The sequence below is a fragment of the Alligator sinensis genome, unplaced genomic scaffold (genome assembly GCF_000455745.1).
Source record: "Alligator sinensis unplaced genomic scaffold, ASM45574v1 scaffold27_1, whole genome shotgun sequence".
NCBI classification, from domain to species: domain Eukaryota; kingdom Metazoa; phylum Chordata; order Crocodylia; family Alligatoridae; genus Alligator; species Alligator sinensis.
The window spans coordinates 489,073-506,926 of NW_005842554.1; positions in this window are offsets into that span (position 1 = coordinate 489,073).

Here is a 17,854-nt window from a genome sequence, read left to right on the forward strand (position 1 = left end):
GGGGAATGTAGTAGTGGATGGCAACTTGGGCAGCAGTGATCATAAGATTATTGAGTTCAGGATCCTAAGGAAAGGAAGGATGGAGAGCAGCAGAGTAAGGATCCTGGATTTCAGAAAAGCCAACTTTGACTCACTCAGGAAACTCATGGGCAGGATTCTCGGGGAAGTCAGAGTGAGGGGGAGAGGCGTCCGGGAGGTCTGGCTGTACTTTAAATAAACCTTACTGAGAGTGCAGGAACAATCCATTGCAATGCGCAAGAAGACTAGCAAGTATGGCAGAAGACCAACTTGGCTCAGCAGGGACCTCTTCAGTAAACTCAGTTACAAAAAAGAAGCTTGTAAGAAGTGGAAATTTGGACAAATAGGGAGGAGTATAGCAGCATTGCTCGAGTATGCAGGCGTGAAGTCAGGAAGGCCAAAGTGCAATTGGAGTTGCAGCTAGCAAGCGATGTGAAGTGTAAAGCAGGGTTTCTACAAGTATGCCGGTAGCAAGAAGAAGATTAAGGAAAGTGTGGGTCCCTTACTGAATGGGGGAGGTGGTCTTGTGACAGAGGATGCAGAAAAGGCTGAAGTACTCAATGCCTTATTTGCCTCAGTCTTCACAGGTAAGTTCAGCTCCAAGACTACTGCACTAGGCAGCACAGTTTTGGGAAGAGGTAAGCAGCCAACAGCAGTGTAAGAACAGGTTAGGAACTATTTAGAAAAGCTGGACATACAAAAATCCATGGGGCCAGATGAGATGCACCTGAGGATGCTGAGGGAGTTGGCTGATGTGATTGCAGAGCCACTAGCCATCATCTTTGGAAACTTGTGGAGATCAGGAGAGGTCCCGGGGGATTGGAAAAGGGAAGACATAGTGCCCATATTTAAGAAAGGGAAACAGGAGGATCCAGGGAACTACAGACCAGTCAGCCTCAACTCAGTACCTGGAAAAAAACATGGGACAGATCCTCAAGGAATTCATTTCTAAGCACTTGGAGGAGAAGAAGGTGATTAGGAGCAGTCAGCATGGATTCATCAAGGGCAAGTCATGCCTGACTAACCTAATGGCCTTCTATGATGAGGTGACTGGCTCTGTGGATGCAGGGAGACCAGTGGATGTGGTACACCTTGATTTCAGCAAGGCTTTTGATATGGTCTCTCACAACATTCTTGCAGGCAAGCTAAGGAAGTATGGGCTGGATGAATGGACTGTAAGGTAGATAGAAAACTGGCTGGAGCATCAGGCTCAGAGCAGTAATCAGTGGCTTGATGTCTAGTTGCCAGCTAGTATCAAGTGGAGTACCCCAGGGGTCAGTCCTGGGGCCAGATTTGTTCAATAACTTCATCAACAACCTGGAAGATGGCATAGAGTGCACCCTCAGCAAGTTTGAAGATGACACCAAGCAGGGGCCGGGGGGAGTAATAGATATGCTGGAGGGTAGAGCTAGGATTCAGGGTGACCTAGACAGATTGGCTGGGGGCTGACTGGCTGGGCAGCAGCTCTGCAAAAAAGGACCTGGGGGTTACAGTGGACAATAAACTGAATATGAGCCTCTGTGCCAAGAAGGCTAACAGCATACTGAGCTGCATTGATAGGATTGTTGCCAGCAGGTCAAGAGAAGTGATTATTCCCCTCTATTCAGCACTGGTGAGGCCAGATTTGGAGTACTGTGTTTCATTTTGGGCCCCCTGCCTCAGAAATGATGTGGACAAATTGGAGAGAGTCCAGAGGAGAGCAACAAAAAATGGTGAGTGGGCTGGTGCACATGACTTATGAGGAAAAACAGAGGGAACTGGGCTTTTTCACTTTACAGAAGACAGTGAGAGGGGATTTAATAGCAGCCTTCAACTACCTGAAGTGAGGTTTGAAAGAGGATGGAGCTAGACTGTTCTCAACAGTGGCAAATGACAGAACAAGGAGCACTGGTCTCAAGGGGCAGCAAGAGAAGTTTAGGTTAGATATTAGGATGAATTTTCTCACTAGGAGGGTAGTAAAACACTGGAAAGGTGGTGAAATCTCCATCCATGCTGTTTTTTTAAGACCTGGCAAACAAAGCTTTGGGTGGACTGATGTCACTGGGGACAGCCCTGCTTTGAGCAGGGGGTTGGACTAGATGACCTCCTGAGGTCCCTTCCAACCCTAATTTTCTATGATTCTATGATCTTCACTTAAAAAATGTGGTGGACTTCTGGGAGCTTTGAATTTCACCAGCTCACACACATTTCCAACACAAACACAACAGTGCCTGCACTGAGGTAAGTCAACAGTATATTCGTTTTGTAGATCAAATGTAATACCATTTTGATTATTGCAACACAGCATACAAATTGTCCCTCCTTATCCTGTGCTGGGAAAATTAGTTGTAGATTGTTGCCCACAGACCACTGGTAGTTAGAGAGGGTCTGGTAGGTAGTTTGTTGACTGCATGTATCTATCCAGGCCTTTACTGGTAGTTTGATGATGAGGAAGGATGGTGGTCCAGGACAGTGCTTCTCAAACTATCTGATGTGGCGGACTGGCAATTTTTTTTCGAGTGGGCCAGGGACCGGTGCCCAGTTCAGCCGGTGGCAGCAACTGCGTGTAACAGCGCTACACAAATGTGCAACCAGCTGTTTCTTTCTCTTTCCTCACCTCGCACGACGTGATCTCACCTGGAGTGTTGGAACGTACAAACTGGTGCTTTGACATATCAATGTTATGCTTCTGAAAATATATTTCTTTCTTTCCTGGCAACTCGCTGCGGACCGGTGACCGGTAGCTCATGGACCGCCACCGGGCCGCGGACCACCACTTTGAGAAGCACTGGTCCAGGAGACATTTTGAAGGTCAATAGGGGCCCTTTGCTTCAAAAAGTCTGGGGACCACTGATGTAGACACTAAGCAACACAACCTGTATCATTTAAACTGATGACAACTTTGATTAGAAGAATCTCTACCACCTAGACAAGAGAAAGTTCCTGATGGCTCTTACACCTTCATCTTGTTAAATCCGCCAGCAATGGCAAGTTTAAACATGGATGCAAAGGGAAATGCAAAGCACACCTGCCTCCAGATAAAACACCTGTTAGTGGAAGCATGCACATGCACACACACACACACACTCACACACACACACACACACATACTCATGCACAGGAGCATATATGCAAGATACACACAGACAAAGTTGGAAAGAGTAAAAATAAAGTACATGCTGAGAGGCCTACACAGATATATATGAGTACACATACTGGTGTGTGCATAGATCAACAAACATAAGCACATATGGGGTACAGACATCTGCTGTCATAGAAACAAAAGTACAGATAGGGGTATATACAATGACAACATTCGAATGCACATAAGCATAGGTAGGGGAATGCTGGAGCTGATATTCAGTAGTACTCACAAGACTAAGACTATACAAACTTTAAGATACAGGGATATAGGTCTGGCTAGAGTAGAACATGCTGTTTTTGCTATGTCCTGATCCATCACTTGATCCAAACACATGGGAACCCTTACCAAACGGCAAGCTGATAACAAGATTCTCTGTGTGTATCTTTCTGGACACAGCAATTCTCACTTAGTCTGATTCCTACAGGATAAACATAGGTGGTATAATAGCAGCCTCTGTTATACTCAGTGGTTGTCTCTGCTGCTGGAATAGGGTAACATAGCCATTCTGTACAACATGCAAGCGTATGGGTCTGGAAAATAGCTCATTGACACACACACAGAGATGATGGGGTCTAGCCCTTCCACTGGGAAGGAAGGAATCACTATCAAAATCAATAGCTACTCTTCACAGAAATGAGATTTATCTAAGAGGGTAGAAGCAACTCTCTTGCAGATGGTTGATTTTGCTAATCCATTATTAATACCTGAGTTACAGGTCCCAAGGAAGGTACACTGCAGGTTCAAAGGTCACCCTGGCAAAAGAGCTGATTATTTGTTTCCAAACATTTATCTCCCTATAACCCTAACCAATGGGGGAAAATTAATCCAGAAATTACTATTAGCTTTTTTTAGTATGTTTTCTTTCTGGTAGTTTTGCTGTGTGGTGCTTCCTCCTTACACAGGCCTAGTATCTTGGTTGCACTGGCACACAAAGCTTACTATGTCCTGTTTTTGACATGTGTTATTTATGGGACGGTGCTATTAATAACATTAAGGATTCTACCTCTCTAGAGATATTACCATTTTGATTATTGCAACACAGCAAACAAATTGTCCCTCCTTATCCCATGCTGGGAAAGTTAGTTGCAGGCATCCTATTTGGTGGTAGAAATTATACCGATAAAAGTAGATGTGCAACAGAGATGAAGAATCCAGATTTTGCAGAAGGCTAAACCTCATGTTCAGAGCTACATCAGGGAGAGGATATTGGTTTAGGTCCAGGTTTGAGAGCACTGACATTTCATTCTCAAGTGAAGCTGGACCAGAATGGTGGAAGAAGTCATCTTAGATCTGCTGTCTTCACAATCAGTTATCCTCATAGCATGAACCTGTATCTATCAAGGCCAGTTGTTCTCATGAGATTTCAAGTGTCTGAGGTAAGAGTTGGACATGCACTAAAATCCCATGCCCAAATCCAGTTCTAGATCTCGGTTTGCAACTCAAAGCTCTCTCTAGAAGGTGCTAAACCTAATCCTCAACTTTGGGAATGGGCATCCCAAATCCTAGCTAAAAGTGATTAAAAGCACCCTTCCTCACTGGAGATCTAATATAAAACCAAAGAGCTGAATAAATAAAAATCCCTTAATGAAAGAAAACATTACACCAATAAACATTTTGGAGAAGTCTTAAGGATCTGACTTTAGGCCATCAGCAGGCACAAAAGTATTTTGTGCCTGTGCTTTACAAAGAATAAAAATGTGTATGTAATGAACCATAGGTTAATTCCTAGAGCAATTTTTTCTCTGCTTGCTTCTATAAATGGTGTACAAACCTGTCACCTACAACCTCTGGCACCTTCTCTTCAATAGTTACATTGCAATGACCTCTATTAGAGCTGCTTAGGTACAGGATGAATGTAGTTTAAGTCACACACTAGTTAAAACTGTGTGTGTGTGTGCACACGTGTACACACATGCCCAGACCAGCAAGGACCATAAGCTTTCGCTCAAAAGCTTTCACAGCTTTCAAGGCCCATAAGGTTTCACAGAAAAAGAGAAGCTCTGGCAGTGCCTAACATCATTTGACTTTTTCCTGGGAAACAGAAAGAATTGGAAGTCCTCGCGCAGTCAAGGAACTATGATGTGATCAGAATAACAGAGACTTGGTGAGGTAGCTTGCATGACTGGAGTTCTGTCATGGATGGGTGCAAACTGTTCAAAGACAGGAAGGGAAGAAGAGGAGGAGGAGTTGTGCTGTAAGTAAAAGAGCTGTATGATTGCTCAGAGCTCCAGTGTTGAAATCTCTGGGTTCGGGTCAAAGGGGAGAGCAACAAGAGTGATGACATGATGGGTGTCTGCTATAAACCACCAGACCAGGAGGATGAGGTAGAAGAGGCCTTCTTCAGACAACTAGTGGAAGTTTCCAGATCACAGGCCCTGGCTGTCATGGGGAGATTTCAATCACCCTGACATCTTCCAGGAGAGCAATACAGCAGTGCACAGGCTATCTAGGAAGTTTTGGGAGAGTATTGGGGACAACTTCCTAGCGCAAGTGTTGCAAATGTTGCAAGTATTGCGCAAGTGTTGCCGTGCTCTTCTTGACCTGCTATTCACAAACAGGGAAGAAGTGGATGGCAATTTGGGCAGCAGCCACGAGATGATCAAGTTCAGGATCCTGACAAAAGGAAGAAAAGATAGCAGCAGAGTATGGGTCCTGGACTTCAGAAAAGCAGACTTTGACTCCCTTATGGACTGATGGGGAGGATCCCCTGGGAGGTCTGTCTGAGGAGGAAAGGACTCGAGGAGAGCTGCTTGTATTTTAAAGAAAACTTACTGAGAGTGCAGGAACAAACCATCCTGATGTGGAGGAAGAATAGCAAATGTGGCAGGCAACCAGCTTGGCTTAGCAGAGAACTCTTCAGTGAGCTTAAACACAAAAAGGAAGCTTACAAGAAGTGGAAGCTTGAACTGATGACTAGAGATGAGTATAAGACTATTGCTCAGGCATGCAGGGTTGAAGTCAGGAAGGCCAAAGTGCAATTGGAGTTGCAGCTAGGAAGGGACATGAAGGGTAACAAGAAGGATGTTTACAGGTATATTAGCAACAAGAGGAAGGTCCGTGAAAGTGTGGGTCCCTAACTGAATGGGGAGGCAACCTAGTGACAGAGATGAGGAAAAGGCTGAAATACTCAATGCCTTTTTTACCTTGGTCTTCAGAGGCAAAGTCAGCTTCCAGACTACTGCATTGGGCAACACAGTTTTGTGAGATGAGCAGCCCTCCATGGTGAAAGAGCAGGTTAGGAACTATTTAGAAAAGCTGGGTGTGTACAAGTCGATGGGGCCAGATGGATTGCATCCAAGGGTGGTGAGGGAGTTGGCTCATGTGATTACCAACATAGATTAAAGAATCTATGTGCGATACGCTCGCAGAAGGTAAGATTCTGAATGACAGCCAGCATGGCTTTGTCGCAGGTACGTCTTGTCTTACCAAGCTCATCTCCTTCTATGACCAGGTCTCTCACCACCTGGACATGGGAGATGAGGTAGATGTTATATACCTAGACTTCCAAACAGCCTGTGATCTAGTATCCCACGATATCCTTGTGGGAAAACTGGAAGATTGTGGGCTCAGCTGCTTGACAGTTCAGCGGGTGGGAAACTGGCTACAGGGTAGGACCCGGAGAGTTGTCATGAACGGATCTGTGTCATCCTGGCGCAAAGTGGCCAGTGGTGTCCCTCAGGGGTCCGTGCTTAGACCGGTGCTTTTCAACATCTTTATCAGTGATTTGAATGGGGGAGTGAAAAGCTTGCTGGCCAAGTTCACGGATGACACCAAGTTATCAGGCAATGTGGTCACATCAGAGGATAGGTTGCAGATAGGCAGACCTGGACAGGCTCGAGAGTTGGGCAGACCGGAACCAGATGAAGTTGAACACTTCCAAGTGTAAGGAGCTCCATCTGGAGGCAAACAACCCTCAACATACATACAGGCTTGGTGATGACAGCATGACTTGCACCATGTCCAAAAGGGACCTAGGGGTAATGACTGACCATTGCATGAATATGAGATGTCAGTGTGAGGCGGTGGTCAGCAGGGCAAACAACATGCTAGCATGCATTAACCGATGCATCTTGTGTAAAACTAAGGAAGTAATATTCCCTCTGTACTCAGCACTGGTGAGACCACAGTTGGAGTACTGCATCCAGTTCTGGGCGCAGCACTTCAATAAGGATGTGGAAAAACTTGAGAGGGTCCAGCAAAGAGCCACCCATATAATCTGGGACTTGCAAGGCAAGCCATACGAGGAAAGGCTGAGGGACCTGGGCCTCTTTAGCCTAGAAAAGAGAAGGTTGAGAGGGGACTTGATAGCAGTTTACTGCTATATCAGAGGAGTGCATCAGGAGCTCGGTGAACAACTGTTCACTAGGGCACCCCTGGGGATGGCCAGGACCAATGGATACAAACTCCTGGAAGGTTGTTTCAGGCTTAATACCAGGAAAAACTCCTTCACAATCAGGGTGCCCAGAATGTAGAATAAATTCCCTCCAGAGGTGGTGCAGTTACCTACCCTAGTGGTTTTCAAGAGGAGACTGGACAGCCGCCTCGCCGGGGTCACTTAACCCCAGTTGTCTTCCTCCCTGGGGTGGGGGCTGGACCCGATGATGTGCAACGTCCCTTCCAGCCTCTAATAATCTATGAATCTATGAATTGCAGAGCCACTGAGCATTATTTTTGAAAACATGTGCCAAATCCATTCCTAAGGACTTGGAGAAGAAGAAAGTGATCAGAAACAGTCAGCATAGCCTGATCAACCTGATTGCCTTCTATGAGGAGATGACTAGCTCTGTGGATGCGGGAAGAACAGTGGATGTAGTATACTTTGACTTTAGCAAGGTTTTTGATAAGGTCTCACACAACATTCTTTAAGCAAGCTAAGTAAGTAGGGATTGGAGGAATGGACTGTAAGGGTGGATAGAAAGCTGGCTGTATTGTTGGGCTCAACGGGTAGAGATCAATGGATTGATGTCTAGTTGGCAGCTGGTATCTAGTGAAGTGCCCCAGGAGTCAGTCCTGGGGCCGGTTATGTTCAATATTTTCATTAATGATCATAGAATCAAAAAAATTAAAGTTGGAAGGGACCTCAGGAGGTCATCTAGTCTAACCTCCTGCTCAAAGCTGTACCATCCCCAACTGGATCATCCCAGCCAAAGCTTTGCCTAGCCAGGTCTTAAAAACCTCCAAGGACAGAGATTTCACCACCTTGCTCAGTGACCTGTTCCAGTGTTTTACTGTCGTCCTAGTGAGAAAATTCTTCCTAATATCTAACCTAATCTTCCCTTGCTTCAACTTAAGACCATTGCTTCTTATTCTGTCATCTGCCACCCTGAGAACAGTTTAGCTCCATCCTCTTTTGAACTCTCCTTCAGGTAGATGAAGGCTCTCATTAAATCTGTCTCAGTCTTCTCTTCTCTAGACTAAATAAACCTAGTTTCCTCAGTCTTTCCTCATAAGTCATGTACCCCAGCCCCCTCACCATTTTTATTGCTCTCCACAGGACTCTCTCCAATTTGTCCACATTTTTTCTGTGGCAGGGGGCCCAAAACTGAGGGAAATAACCACTTCCCTAGATCTGCTAGCAACACTCCTACCACTGCAGCCCAGTATGCCGTTAGCCTTTTTTGCAACAAAGGCACACTATTGGCTCATATTCAGCTTATTGCCCACTGTAACCCCCAGGTCTTTTTCTGAAGAGCTGTTGCCCAGCCACTCAGCCCCAGCCTGTACTGACGCATGGGACCATTTCATCCTAAGTGCCAGAGTTTGCACTTGTCCTTGTTGAACCTCATGAGATTTCTTTTGGCTCAATCCTCCAATTTGTCTAGCTTATTCTGAATACTAGCCATACCCTCCATCATACCTAGTACCCCCCACAGTTTGGTTTAATCTGAAAATGTGTGGAGGGTGCACTCTATACCATCTTCCAGGTTGCTCATGAAGTCATCAAACAAAACTGGCCCCAGGACCAATCCCTGGGGCACTCTACTTGATACTGAGATCAAGCCACTGATTACTACACTCTGAGCCCAATGTGCCAGGTACTTTGATAGATTCATAGATTCATAGATTGTAAGACTGGAAGGGACCTCGGAATATCATTGGGTTCCAGCCCCTTGCACCAAGCAAGAAAGACAATTGGAGTCAAGTGACCCCAACAAGCTGACTGTCCAGTCTCCTCTTGAAGGTTTCCAGGGTAGGCGGTTGTACCACCTGTGGAAGGAGCTTATTCCACATTCTGGACACCCTAGCTGTGAAGAAGTTTTCCTGATGTTGAGCCTGAAGTGGTCTTCCAGGAATTTATGGCCATTAATTCTGGTTTTCTCTGAGCTCTTGATGTATGCCCCTGATGTAGCAGTAAGCCGCTGTCAAGTCCCCTCTCAGCCTTCTCTTTTTCAGAATGAAGAGTCCCAGGTCCCTCAGCCTTTCCTCGTATGGCTTGCTATGCAAGTCTCTGATCATATGGGTGGCCCATCTCTGGACTCTATTGAGCTTTACCACGTCCTTATTGAAGTGCTGCGCACAGTACTGGATGCAGTACTCCAGCTGCGGTCTCACCAATGCCAAGTAGAGTGGAAAAATCACTTCCCTAATTTTGCTGGAGGTGCATTGATTGATACATGCCAGAGTACTATTTGCCCTGTTGGCTACAGCATTGCACTGCTGACTTATATTCATACTGTGGTCTATTATTACCCCCAGGTCCCTTTCATTCATGGTGCTGGTCCATTTGGTGTTGCCAAGCCTGTAGGTGTGTAGGGGGTTTTTTGTCCCCAGATGGAGCACTTTACACTTCTTGACATTGAACTTCATTTGATTCCAATCCGCCCAACTTGCTAGCTTGTCTAGGTCTGCCTGTATCTACAGCCTATCTTCAAGCATGACCACACTTCCCCATAACTTGGTGTTGTTTGCAAACTTGATCAGTGAGCTCTTCACCCCCACATCCAAATCATTGATAAAGATGTTGAAAAGCACAGGACAAAGCACCGACCTGTGAGGGACATCACTGGCTACTTGTCGCCAAGATGACACAGATCCATTCATTAGAACTCTCTGGGTCCTACCCCACAACCAGTTCCCTACCCACCTAGCTGTCTCATGGTTAAGCCCACAGTCCTCCAATTTTCTCATGAGAATATCATGGGATACTAGATCAAAGGTCTTTTGGAAGTCAAAGTATACAATGTCAACCTCCTTTCCCTTATCCATGTGGCGAGTTACCTGATGGTAAAAGGAGATGAGGTTGGTAAGACAAGACCTTCCCGCAATGAAGCCATGCTGGCTGTCATTCAGAATCCTACCTTCTGCAAGCCTATCGCACATAGACTCCTCGATGAATTTTTCCAGGATCTTCCCTGGGATAGAAGTTAGACTGATTAGCCTACAGTTATCCGGGTCCTCCCTCCTCTCTTTCTTGAAGATGGGCACAACACTGGCCCTCTTCCAGTCTTCAGGGACCTCTCTGGAGTTCCATGACTTTTGGAAAAGTTTCGCCAGCGATCCCACGATGACATCGGCCAGCTCCTTCAGCACCCTTAAATGCAGTTCATCTGGTCCTGCTGACTTATATATGTCTATTTTTTTCAAATTATCACACACCAGTTCTATGGTAATAGTAGGAAGGAAGTCATTCCTACCCTGCTTGTTCTGCTCATTTTCTATCTACCTTACAATCCATTCATCCCAGCCATACTTCCTTAGCTTGCCTGAAAGAATGTTATGGGAGACCATATCAAATGCCTTGCTAAAATCAAGGTACACCACATTCACTTGTCTCCCTGCATTCATAAAGCCAGTCATCTCACCATAGAAATTAATCAGGTTGGGCAGGCATAACTTGCCTTTGGTGAATCCATGCTGACTGTTCCTCATCACCTTCTCCATGTGCTTACAAATGGATTTCTTGAGGATCTGCTCCATGATTTTTCCAGGAACTGAGGTGAGGCTGACAAGTCTGTAGTTTCTTGGATTCTCCTGTTTTCCTTTTTTAAATATGGGTACTATGTTTGCCCTTTTCCAATCATCTGGGACCTCTCCAGATTGTCATGAGTTTTCAAAGATCATGGCCAGTGGCTCTGCAATCACGTCAGCCTACACCCTCAGCACTCTTGGGTGCATCCCATCTGGGTCCATGGACTTGAATATGTCCAGCTTTTCTAAATAGTCCCTAACCTGTTCTTTTGCCACTGTTGGCTGAGATGAAGTGCAACCTCATCAAGTTCACAGATGACACAAAGCTTGGAGGAGTAGTAGATATACTGGTGGGTCGGGCTAGGATTCAGAGTGACCTCGACAAATTGGAGGATTAGACCAAAAGAAATCTCATGAGGTTCAACAAGGACAAGTGCAAAATCCTGCACTTAGGATGGAAGAATCCCATGCACTGCTACAGGCTTGGGACCAACTGGCTAAGTAGCAACCCTGCAGAAAAAGACCTGGGGGCTACAGTGAACAAAAAGCTGGATATGAGTATGAGTCAACAGTGTGCCCTTGTTGCCAAAAAGGCTAACATCATACTGGGCTGCATTACAAGGAGCATTGCCAGCAGATTGAGGGAAGTGATTATTTCCCTCTATTCTACACCAGTGAGGCCACATCTGGAGTACTGTGTTTAGTTTTGCCACCCCCACTCCAGAAAGGATGTGGACAAGTTGGAGAGAATCCAGCAGATGGCAATGAAAATGATTAGGTGGCTGGGGCACATGACTTATGAGGAGAGGCTGAGGGAACTGGGCTTATTTAGTCTGCAGAAGAGAAGACTGAGGGGGAATTTGATAGCAGCCTTCAACTACCTAATGGGTGGCTCCAGTGGAGCTATACTGTTCCCAGTGGTGACGGATGACAGACAAGGAGCAATGGTCTCGAGTTGCAGCAAGGGAGGTTTAGGCTGGATATCAGGAAAAATGTTCTCACTTGGAGGGTGGTGAAGCACTGGAATGGGGTACCTAGAGAGGTGGTGGAATCTCCGTTCTTGGAGGTTTTCAAAACCCAGCTTGACAAAACCCTGGCTAGAATGATCTAGTTGGGGATGGTCCTGATTTGGGCAGGGGGTTGGGCTAGATGATCCCCTGAGGTCCCTTCCAACCCTGATTTTCTATGATTCTATGACTTTTCTCTCCAGTCCAAACACAGTTTGTCACCTGGAGTTCTCATTGTCCTAAAATATCTGCTTCTGATAATACAGAGCTAATTCTGCTTATTAATAAACACATGCCTTGGACAAATATTTTCATTTAAAAACAACACAGCATATGATTTAATCAATTATATAAAAGCAAGGAGTCATTTTTAAGAGATGCTTCTGAGATATTGGGATGCCCTATAAAAACTGGGCCTATCCCAATTTTACTAGGATATATGGACACTATCAAGATATCTACTAAAAAATATTGTACTATTGATAGCTAGATGTAACCAATCCCACATTCAGAGAGCTCACTTTATTGCCCCTCCTGTATCCGTATCATGTCACTAGGTCACTTATTGCACATGTTAATGACCCCTTGTGTGAAAGAGCACTTTCTGGTATCTAATCCAAACTCTTCTTTATTCAGTCCCTGTGCCTGCCCCAGGTTTTTGCCCTTGTCACTTATTTAATTCTAAATCCAAACACTGCCACACAATCCACTTGACCCTTGCCCTGGAGGGAACACACTGGGGATAAGGAAAGAATTCACTCTTTATGCCTTTCTAATTCTTGTTGTTACTATACCATCCTGGACAAATCCCCACTTACCGCAATAGAAATCAAGTAATCTCTGTTGTTCTAGTCCTGGGACTTTTGAGAATGGATTTTACCTCTACTCTCAATAGACAAGCCTTTGCTGAAGAAAAAGAGGAATTACCTGCCCATCTCCTTGCAGTTCTTTCAGTTTTCAAATTCTACGTGTTGATTAACTCTCTCTGGTGGTTGTGCTTCTGCCATGGGATAGGGGGAATTTCCTTTTAATTAACTTGCATGCCCAAATACCCTGTCTACAGAGGTGGAATATAACTCTGTCATTCCCCATCCTTAGCATGCAGAATAGGATAAAAGATGACTTATAATAGCCAGAGAGATTCACTGACAGATTTATGTAACTAATCAGCCCTGCATGAACAGCACATTTTATAATCAAATATATTTATCTCATGGGTATTCAAGGGAAACAATTATTGTTGGGAAAAGCGAATTGTCCATCAAAAATGACAAGGGGGGGGAGGTAAGGGGGCAGGGACGGAGCACCACCACCCACCACCCCGCGCCGTTGCCGCCTTCCAGGAGCAAGGGGAGTGGGGAAGGAAGCTTGCCCCACTGTCCCCTCCATCTCCCTCTGCCAGCACCCCACACTACCTCCGCCTCCAGGGCTGGAGGGAACAGCAGGGACAGAGTGGGATGGCAGAGCACCACCGTGATGGCAGGGACTGAGGGGATGGAGTTGAGGGATGAGGCCAGCTGGCCTCACCCCCAGCTCCATCTCCTCCATCTCCACAGTCATGGTAGTGCTCTGTGGAGCACTATTCGCGGAGCACTCTGATTGCTTGTGTCAGTAAGCATTTTGATTGGCAGCTCAGACAACCAATCAGATTGCTCCACAAGCGTCACGGACAGACAGACAGACACACAAACAGATGGACTACGCCCTTTATATATATAGAATTATTAGCTCAGGTAGACCTTAAGGATGTGGGCATTCACTAAGCGGGCACGTGTGAGAATCATGGGTATATAAATCTACATTTGGAACCTGGGAAACATTTGTTTAACTGTAGGAGGTGACTTTCCAAGGGACTGCACTGACCCAAGTGGATAATGGCATATCCTTCATAGTGCAGTGCCACTGAGCACTGAGATGGCAAAATGGTAGTGACTGGCCAGTAAGTGGGCAATGGATTTTACTGGCATATCCCTCTAGCAGCGATAAACCCTGGGCTAAATACATCTCTTGGCATCACCAATGCCAATACATTTACCATATCAATCAACTTGCTACCAGCTCTGAAAGAAATGGCCCAAAATCTCAGTTAGTGTAACTTGGTGTAACTTTATGATTATAAATAACATTAACTTTACACCATCTGAGGATTTGGTCCAATGATCAGAGCCAGTCAAAATAGTTCAAGCTGTGATTTTTCAATGGGTTTTTCATTAGAATAATGTATAGGAACCAAAGCAGGTAAAAACAGTTTCATGAATCCCTCCCCCAATTTTTGATTCAGCTCTAAAAATTGCATCAAAGCATCCTAGTTAAGCCTCACTAATGGTGCAATATGATTCAACTTCATTGATTTCAGTTGAGTTTTATCTGCTTACATAAGTTCTTCTGCAATGTGCTACAGCCTTCACCTGGAGGCACAACCTTCCTTCAGGGATAAGAGATGTGAGGTATACAAGTATAATTCATGCTAGTCTCCTTATTACTCACATTAGGCATGCTTTTAATCCTGACCTTGAGGGACTGCCTTCTCCTCCAACAGGATTTGATCTGGGCTTCTCTAAGCTATTCCAGCAATGCCTTTAATATTCTTTGACTGGTTGTCTTTTTCTATTATTGTTAATCCGAACATTGGAGAATCTCACGGACATTGATAGATTTTTTTTGATGGTGCCCATGTGGATGGGAAGTTATTATTGTCATATTTCAATATTTCCTATCTGAAGAAACTGAGGCACAAAGAGCCTAATAAAATTGCTTAAGATCACACACACAGTCTGACAAAGCCAGAGACCATTGTCTAGCCAGCTTTAACTATAATCCAGGCTGTCTATACTATTTGGAGATTTTGCAGTAAGAAGAAATTCAGTCTCCTTGGGCAGACCTAGAATTTTGGAAAGGGGATGCAGATGGTGGGGGGCATCATTAAATGTGAAACAACAGATATTTTTCTCCAATTAAAAATAAACAAGAAGCTTTACAAATAGGCCAGGCATCTGGGGCTATATTGAAGCAAAAGTAAATATAACTTCATTCTAATGAATTAAAAACAAAGCTGCAGGGCTGTGAAATAGGAGCTTCATTACCAGAAGTAGCTAACAGATAGCAGAGTTGCAGAATAAAGGACAGCTTGATTGGTGGAACATCAAGACCATTAAAAAAAAGAGAGGGCTGTTAACACCTGTGGTCTGAAGAATTTAGGTAGATTATAATGTGCCATGAAGTCAAGTGACTTTCTCAGTAGTGCCTGCCTAGAAATGCAGCTGCCACTGCCAGGCAGCTTGTTTTAAATTTTGGGTGAACCAGGAATCAAAGGTGGGAATGGGTGCAAGGGCACCAATGCACCCTCCCTGGATCTGTCCCGTCAGTCTCATTTCTTATACGTTTGCAGAAGTTCTCCCTGCATTGACACTTTAATGCATTTTCAAATCAGTGAGTGAAGAAAGAATTAGATTTTTCTCCACCTTTGATTCTTATTTTAGCACTGAACTGTAAGATTTGTAGTGGTAAGCATTAACATATAGAGTCTACCCAACCATTCACACACAGAATTAGGACTGTTACGGTATTTTTATAAGCAGGAGTGAAATATGTGGACATGAAGCATGTGGTCAAGATTTCAGAAGTGACTGGAGGGGTTGAGTGCCACCAGTTTTGGGGGCCCAACCTGAGACTATCAAGAGGCTGGGCTTTTCATAGAGGCTGATTACTCACTCCAAAAATCTGGTTGCCTTTAAGTTCTTCAGGCCAAATACTTCTGAAAATCATGCCATCCATGAGGTGAGCCCAGTCTTCACTAGTGAATCACAACTCACTTTGGTGAACCAGAGTGTGTCACAGAATGCCCAAAGATCTGGTGAGCAGAATCCTGGAATCTTTTATTTTAGTAATCTTTTCATACAGTTCATACTTGGCCTAGCTTGGAAATACCAGAATGTCAGATACCAGAACACCATTTTTGTGGGACTGAAGATTCAGCTAAGAAAACAGGAACCAAGGAATCTTATGATTGTTACTCAGTTGCACTGGGACATTGCCTTAGAGTGCCAGTCATGGGCTGGGATTCCATTCTGCTAGGTATCATATAAACCCAGAGCTCAAAGACAGTGCCAGCCCCAAAGAGCTTCTAATCTAATTATAAGACAAAGGACAACAGATGGATATACACTGATGCAGGAACACAAGAAAACACTGAGACAGCAGTGGTCAGCATGCAAGGTTGTGGCCTCAGCACACCAACAGCTCATGAGCTGTCAGTAGCCCATGAGCTGTTATTTGTAGGCATCAGAGCAAAGAAGCATTTTAAAGAAGTATTTGGGGGACAATATGATTCCTTGTATGTGTTTTTAGGGAGCAGCACCTCCAGTCTTTAGAAATTTGCCCACCTCTGCCCAATAGCTGTGTTGCATTCCACTGCTTTGCTCTCACACAACTCACCCTAACCAGAACCTCAGGCAGCCATCTGGTCCACTTGGTCCTTCTCACCCATCTTTCACTTGGGGACATCTCCAGAAATGGTCAGAATGAACATAAACATTTGACCCTTGGAAACCCTTGGGTCCTACTCCCCATACAGCAGAAAACAGGACCAGAGGAGCCTCTTTCAGCTGGTAGCTTTTATACAATCTTTACTTCTTTTTTTATTTTCTGTTGTGTTAACAGAGCATCTAATGTGACTAAATAGGACAACCTGCTCTCCCATCGCCATAAAAAATACATGACATGCTTTATACAATCTCTTAACTTGGCTTCCCCGCCTCCCTAGTGCTCTCCCCCAGCAGGCAGCCTGTGGACCATTGTGTCTTAACACACAGGACACCAAAACAGCCTCTTGTGAGGGCAGATGTGAGCCAGCGCAATGGGTGACATTTACACAACGCTCAACAGAGCACAGTAGATGTAGGGATTCGGGAAGGATGGGAAAGTGGAGGAAGGAGTAGAGCAGGGTGTATATGTACATGGGGGTGGAATCTTTGCACAGAAAGCGGCCAAGCGGCAGCTTACCCTGTTAAATATTAATTGTCTCTGCTTCTGCAATTTCGGCAATGCGTCTGGGCCCACCACTGTTGAATTTTTCATTAACACCACTCACGTCCAACTGCACTTCTCCCACTTCTCTTCTCCTATAGACCCCTCTCCCATCCCCTTCATTTTTGCCCATTTGTAGCTTCACCACTACCACCAACCCTTTCTATAACCTACCTTCCTCGTTGCCTTGACTCCTGAATTCTTCATTTCCTTGCTATAATACTAGGCTGGGGCTTGGAGAAAGGGACATATGAATGGAGGAGGGGGAAGAGGAAGTACAGGAGAGGAAAAGCCTCAAGTCTATGGGGACAAAAAATGTAAGTATTAGTCAACAAGTCCCATGGTAAATAATACACAAGGTGAGTCAGGGCAGAAATGCTGATTCTGGGCTGGGAGCTTTTTAAACCACGGTCTATATTTCTCAGCATTGCCTTGCTCTTTGCAGCTAATTCAGGAGCACAAATGCATATGCTGAAGGGAAGTGTTTTGGAGCCCTGAGTAATTTCCAGCTCAAGTTCCTAATTGCAGCCCCATCTCTTCCATCAGCTCAGCCAATGACTGGAGACCAATACCACATGTCTCATGCTGCACTAAACTGTTGGAACCAGAGGAGGCAGTGGCAAGAATCAGGGACAAAGAACAGTATAGGAGGTATGAACGTTTAGGGTGTACTCCAAAGAATATCTAAATGAGCTGTTACGTTTTAGCTTTCAGCCTGGCCTGAGGACTTCACACATTTTTAGCCCTTCTTCTTCTTCTGTCCCAGGTTCAG